Genomic DNA, 7,222 nt, shown 5'->3' with positions numbered 1-7,222 from the left:
GTGAGTACTCAATAAATTTTGTTGAGTGAACGCCTGAGTGTGCATGGTTCTGAAGCCCCAGGCAGATGTTAGGACACTCCCCAGGAATGCAAGCTGTGGGAGGCGGGAAGGGGACAACTTTAGGGGAGACTAAAAAACCCCATGCTGCCTAGATGCTAAAAAAACTCGGGCTGCCCCGCCTGGCCGGGTTCCTCCCCCACCACTTTACTTAACCCCCAGCTAGCCTGCTTCCCAGGGCCTGGCGCTGCACAAGATGAAGACTGTGAAATTTCATATATCTATTTCTAAAAAAAGGAATCCAGAAATTGCCACAGACCTTCATATTAATGCTAAATTTATTACTCCCATCCTCAAAATGACCCAGAACCTCACTTCTGTAGATACCCTCGGTCTTGCTAAAATGAGCAAGCTAGCTTGCTTGCTTGCTATGTCACTTTACACACACACACACACACACACACACACACGAATGCTCAAGGTTTTACTCACAGAGAGAACAAAGTTGTGATAGGTATGTTTACTGGTTTTATTGAAGTGAACCTTACAGAAGTGGCTTATAAAGGTCTTCAGCAGCAGCTTCCTCTCCCACTTAGTAAATATTCCTTCTCTGTTCTAGTGCAACTGAGTTGCTTTCTCAAACTCTGAAAAGCCAAGGGCTGCTAGGTCTCTCAACTTCTAACCAAGGCTGGCGTATCCAAGCAAAAAAATTCTGGGCTTAAAAACCAAGTTGTGCTCTGATTCAAACCAGAACCCAGTCCACAGGTTCAGCTCTCCCGTGGCCATGACCCTTGTTCTGCAACGGAAGTGGGGGTGGTGGGGAGGGCTCTTAGTTTAGCTCCGCAGACAGGGTGGCTGCCCTAATCCCAGGTGGCTTTTGATTGAAAGAGGCCCATGTGGCGCTTCTTCTGTCCCTCCTAAACTAATTGGGCTTTTTTGCTGCCACGGACTAGGAGCTTGAGGTCTGGTTTCTAGCGATTGTTCTGCTAAAAGTAACCTCCTGCCAAGTAAACCTATCTGTGTTTTGATTTGTGCTTCTTTAAAGTGAGGGGATTTAGAGTAACTCAGTGATTTTCAAAAATTTTCCACCAGTAGTGAGACTGTTTGTACAAAGGAAATCTGTCTGGATGCCCCATGTGGAAGAGTAGAGCTGCTCTGCTTGCTTTGAAGGTGGACTTTCTCCTCACTGTGTGGTCGTACTGGATATGGCTCTGAACCTCTGTATGTATGTGTTTTAATTTTTTCCCCAGAGTTGGATAATATGTTAATAGGACAGGGGAAGAAGGACCAGAAAGAGGTTAAGAAGGTAAAAAACAGATCATAGCCTACGGTTTTCCATATCAAAAAGGAAGATAAAAGGTATTATAGAAAATTTTAGTAAATTGTTTCTCTGAAAAGTCTTATGGATTATGACATGAAATTAATACATTAAGTAGCACATATGTCATCTTCAAAAGAATAATCTTAGAGTACCTTCAGTGGACGCTGCTTTAGCCATGGGACCCTCACAGATTAAGGGGTCAGATGAACACCCAGGGGCCTGGCTTTTCCTGCTCATGTGAGTAGTACAAGTTCTCACTGCTGCAGTAGTTTATTTTATTGCTTTCTTATTTCTGTGAGCTTATTAGGAGAGCTTGGTTGGGCCAAGGGTCACTCAGAAAACAACCAGCTTCCACTTTCTTTAGTTATGCAAACTAGAACTAAGTGACTGAGATCTTGCCTTTGGGCTGCAAGAGATAGGGAGTTTTGCAAGCCCTAGGGGAGTGCAGAATTTCCTGAAGATGTTGCAAAGTGGCCGGCTTTCTTCTGAAGTCATGCAATATTCTCCTTTGCTTTGGTTATGACTGCAGACTTGCTGGGAAGCCACCTGAAGACTAACACCTTGGAGTGGGCTTCTCTTCACTGGCTCCAGAAGTGAGGCCTACTCCTGTAGAGGGAATAGCTTGGGGTCACTGCTCTCATAGAATCATGTTTGGTCTAATTCTACCTCCCTGTTACTTTATTGGCAGTCAGTTTTCTAAAACATGAGCACTTTTGCTGAGGGAAGGACACGCAAAAGGAAATTTAAGGAATTTTGAAAATTTAGAGACTAGAGGGCGGGGTGGCGCAGGTTTTATGAAAGTCCCTATTCTGCTGCTTTAATTTGGAAGATAGGAGTTCCCAGAGAAAGCAGGTTTCATGGAGGAAGAACAAATTTGATCGGAGAATTTTATCTGTGGCCTTGAGGGCATCCTCAGTCACCACTGCCCCACACCTCTCAGCCTCCATGTTGGGCAGCAGAGGCCACAGAAGCCAGGCCCAGTTGCCCAGGCCTCCTGGGCACGTTGCAGAGGAAAAGTCCGCTGCTCCCCACTGTACCCACAGCCCGGGAGAGATGGGCTTCTAGACATTCTTACTCTTGTTTTTCTACCAGGGCATGTAGTGTGCAGCTATTAAAGATACTCAGATTTTATTTTATTTTTGTTTTTATTTTATTTTAAGATTTTATTTATTTGACAGAAATCACAAGTAGACGGAGAGGCAGGCAGAGAGAAAGAGAGGGAAGCAGACTCCCTGCTGAGCAGAGAGCCTGATGCGGGACTCGATCCCAGGACCCTGAGATCATGACCTGAGCTGAAGGCAGCGGCCTAACCCATTGAGCCACCCAGGCACCCCAAAGATACTCAGATTTTAGAATGGTATCGCTTACTTTGGTCTAGATAAATCTTCAAAAGTAAGCAGATCAGCTGGTTTTTGGACTTGACTCCAAGCAGAAGATGCTAGATAACCCCGTAGAGAGACTCCATGAAGTATATCAAGCTTGGTGGTATTTTGGGGGATTTTTAAGTGTTTGAGAATCACATGGGAATGAAATGATTCAAAGGACAAGATTTAAAAAATACATAAAGTCCACATTCTCTGAAAATAATAGCATATGAAGTAGTTCCTGAAGTATTTAAATAGAAAGTGAAACTGAATCACAGTTTACTTTTCGAAGTAAAACTATTTAGAATGCAGCCTCCTTCCCTGAAAGAGCAACAGGGTTTTTGTCAAACATTTCTTCCCGTTCTCTGAAATTTGGAGTTCACAAGAAGGCTTGAGGGTTATGCTTTATTGAGGGTGACCCTTTACTTCAATAGCAAAGAAGGCCACGTGGGAGGTCAAGGACTAGTGTTCTGGGGAGGAGGCGAGCAGGCTCTGAGTCAGCAGAGCGTATGACTGAACCGCAGTTTGGGTCAGACACCCAAGGCTGGGGCAGCAGCTGCTTGAATCTTGTATATGTTGAGAGATGAACGAATGGCAATATCCGTATCTAGAGATATCTTGCAATACCTTGAGAGTTAGCTTGGGTGAGCTGGAGCTCCGTATATATATCAAGAGAAAGTATAGGAAAAGTTAAGGAAGAAGAAGCAAGGGCCCCAGGGAAAAGGATCTTTCTCAAGAAAGTTGATTTTTGTAGGTTTTTCATTTGTAGGGTGGTAGAGTCCCTTTCCTTCCCATCTTCCTGAAAATACATACTGCCCCAGCAGAGTGCTAGTCCTTTTAATGTGCTCCCAACTCTATTTGACCCCATCTTTTTTTTTTTTTTTTAAGATTTTATTTATTTGACTGACAGAGATCACAAGTAGGCAGAGAGGCAGGCAGAGAGAGGAGGAAGCAGGTTCCCTGATGAGCAGACAGCCCAGTGCGGGGGCTGATCCTGACCTTGGGACCCTGGGATCACGACCTGAGCTGAAGGCAGAGGACTTAACCCACTGAGCCACCCAGGAGCCCATGACTCCATCTTCTTAATCATGTTTGCTGCTTTTCTGTTTTCTCCAACTTCAGATTTCCTTGTCTTAAAAAGAATACATGTTGGGAGGTACTTGCCTCTGGGCCATTCGTCTTGAGGCTGCCCCTGTCTGGGCCAGACCTCCTCTTTCCTACCCCCTTGTTTCCACTTCTTAACCCTCATCCTATCCTTCCCTGGCACCACAAGTGTTCCTTCTTATCTCTGGCCACCGCAGCATACTCTGTGCTTTTAGGTGGTGTGACCATAAAATTTAATGTCCAAATCGGTACTTTTAGAAGTAAAAGGGGGTGCTTGTAATTAAGCATGATTCTGAGATAATGGGTATAAACTAGGGACTGCCCCAGGCAAACCAGGGTGCAGTTTCCTTCAAGGTGTTTAACCTGATCATGGCTCCTTCCTGTAGGAAGGCAGAAGATTCTGAGGGCAATGCTTCTCTTATCTTTGCATCCCTTCTTATGGCCAGCCAATTTGTTTTGTTTTGTTTTGTTTTGTTTTTTAAAATGAACTTTTAAATTTTGAAATAATTAGATTTACAGAAAGTTGCAGAAAAGTACAGAATTCCCACATACTCCTTACCCACCTTCCCCCATTATTTACATTTTGCATTTCCTTGGTGCATCTGTTAAAACTCAGAAACTGTAATGGCTTATTCGTATTACTTAAACTCCAGACCAGTTTTTCTATTAATGTCCTCTTTTCTGTTCTGATCCATACCAGGATACTATACTGGATTTAATGGGCATGTATCGCCTAGTCTGTGACAAATTTTCAGTCTTCCCTTGTATTTCGTGACTTTGAGCCTTGAGGGGTACTGGTCACATTTCCTGAGGAAGTGTGCCCAAACTGAATTTGTCTGATTTTACATAATTAGACCCAGGTTATGGTTTTGGGGAAGAATACCACAGAAGTGAAGTGCCTTCTCATCACATATATCAGGGGGCATATGACACACACATGACAGCATCAGGGACAGACGGGAACCTTCATTACTTGGTGAAGGTGGTGTTTTTCCTTTCCCTATTCTTATCCTTTTTTATGGATATGTAATATTCTCCTGTGTATATGTGCCACATTTTCTTTATTCATTAATTAGTCAATGGACACTTAAGTTGCTCCCCTGTCTTGGCTATTGTAAATAGTACTGCAGTGAACATGGGGGTACAGATATCTTTTAGAATTAGTGCTTTTGTATCCTTTGGATAAATACCCAGAAGCAGAATTTACTGGGTCATATGGTAATTCAACTTAAATTTTTAAAAAAGATTTTATCAATTGAGAGAGAGGGCCTGTGCACAAGTGGGGGGAGGGGCAGAGGGAGAAGCAGACTCGCTGCTGACCAGGGAGCCCTACGTGGGGCTTGACCCAAGGACCCAAGATCATGACCTAAGCCAAAGGCAGACACTTAACTCACTGAGCACCCCAGGCATCCCTCTACCTCAATTTTTTGAGGAACCTCTGTTACTGTTTTCCATAGCGTCTGCACCAATTTACATTTCCACCAACAGTGCTCGAAGGTTCTCTTTTCTCCCATCCTTGCCGACCCTTGTTATTTCTTGTCTTTTTTTTTTTCATTGACATTTAACTAACATGCAGTGTTAATAGTTTCAGTTGTATAACATTAATTCAACAATTTTATACATTAATCAGTATTCATCTTAATTATGGTCACATCTGTCACCATACAGCATTATTAAAATATTACTATTTTCTCTATGTTGTTTTTCATCTCCATGACATTTTTTTTTAATAACTGGAAGTTGTTGCCTCTTAATCCCCTTCATCAGTTTGCCCATCTCTCTAAACTTATCCCCTCTGGCAACTACCAGTTTGATCACTGTATTGAAAAGTCTTTTTTGTTTGTTTTTTAGATTCCACACATAAGTGAAATCATATCGTATTTCTCTTTCTCGGACTTATTTCACTTAGAGTAATACCCTCTAGGTCCATCCTTGTTGTCACAAATGGCAAGATTTCATTCTTTTTTATGACAGAGTAATAATCCATTGCATGTATATGTGTGTGTTTGTAAGTGAGTGTGTGTGTGTGTGTGTGTGTGTGTGTGTGTGTGTGTGTACACATCACCTCTTTGTTCCATCTGTTGTTGAGCTTGGGTTCATCATCAGAACTGGGTTGTGCCATATCTTGGCTATTGTAAATAATGTTGCAATAGGGGTGCCTGGGCGCCTGCCTTCGGCTCAGGTCATGATCTCAGGATCCTGGGTTCATGCCCCACATCGGGCTCCCTGCTCAGCAGGAAGCCTTCTTCTCCCTCTCCCACTCCCCCTGCTTGTTTTCCCTGTCTCACTGTGCCTCTCTCTGTCAAATAAATTTTAAAAATCTTTAAAAAGAAAAGAATGCTGCAGTAAACATAGAGGTGCATATATCCTTTTGATTTTGTATTTTTGTTTTCTTTGGGTAATACCCAATAATGGGTTTACTGGATCATGTGGTATTTCATTTTTAATTTTTTGAGGAAGCTCCATAGTGTTTTCCCCAGTGGCTGTGTTGATTTAACTCTCCTTCCGGCAAAGCACAAGAGCTGTCTTCTTCATATCCTTGTTACTACTTGTTATTCTTGTCTTTTTTATTTTAGCTATCTGTACTAGTTTGTGGTGATATGTCATTATGGTTTTGATGTGCATGATTAGTACTATTGAGCATTTTTTCATGTGTCTGTTGGCCATCTGTTGTCTTTGAAAAAATTTCTATTCAGGCCCTCTGTCCATTTTTTATTTTATTTTTTTAAAGATTGATTTATTAGAGTGCAAGTGAGGGAGAGCATCTCAATCAGACTCTGTGCTGAGTGTGGAGTCTGACGTGGGGCTCCCTCTCAGGACCCTGGGATCATGATCTGACCTGAAAGCAAGAGTTGGACACTTAACCTACTGTACCAGCCAGCCAGCCCTCTGCCTACTTTTAAAAAATATTTTGATTCTAGTATAATTAGCATAGTGTTATATTAGTTTCAGGTGTACAACACAGTGATACAACAATTCTGCACATAATTCCATGCTCATTATAAGTGTACTTGTACTTAATTCCTTTCACCAATTTTACCCACCCCCTACCCACTTCCCCTTTGGTAACCCTGTTTGTTTTGTAGAGTTAAGAGTCTATTTTTTTTGCTTTGTCTCTTTTTTTCTTCATGTTTCTTGAGTTCTACATGTGAGTGAGATCATATGGAATTTGTCTTTCTCAGACTTATTTAACTTAGCATTATTCTTGCTAGGTCCATCTTTTTTTATGGTTAAGTAATACTCCATTGTGTGTGTATATATTTATATATATATTTATATATTTATAAATATATTTATATATATTTATATATATATATATATTTATATATATATATATTTATAAATATATTTATATATTTATATATACACACACAGTATACACAAACACCACCTCCTCTTTATCCGTTCATCTGTGGATGGACACTTGGGTTGCTTC

The 7,222-nt window shown here is 41.6% G+C and overlaps 1 protein-coding gene across 1 annotated transcript in view; it reads right to left on the bottom strand.

Annotated features, from left to right (window-relative positions):
- Positions 1-501: 501 nt before the first annotated feature.
- Positions 502-7,222, bottom strand: part of RPAP2 (RNA polymerase II associated protein 2) — a 101,489-nt gene continuing 94,768 nt past the window's right edge. Inside the window, exon 13 of the mRNA XM_059138051.1 lies at positions 502-1,924. The gene's annotated coding sequence lies outside the window, so the exon portion shown is untranslated. The remainder of the gene's footprint in view (positions 1,925-7,222) is intronic.

Source organism: Mustela lutreola, chromosome 10 (genome assembly GCF_030435805.1).
Source record: "Mustela lutreola isolate mMusLut2 chromosome 10, mMusLut2.pri, whole genome shotgun sequence".
NCBI lineage: Eukaryota > Metazoa > Chordata > Mammalia > Carnivora > Mustelidae > Mustela > Mustela lutreola.
Note: the sequence above shows the minus strand (reverse complement) of the source record. Positions and strands in the feature narration are given on the sequence as shown.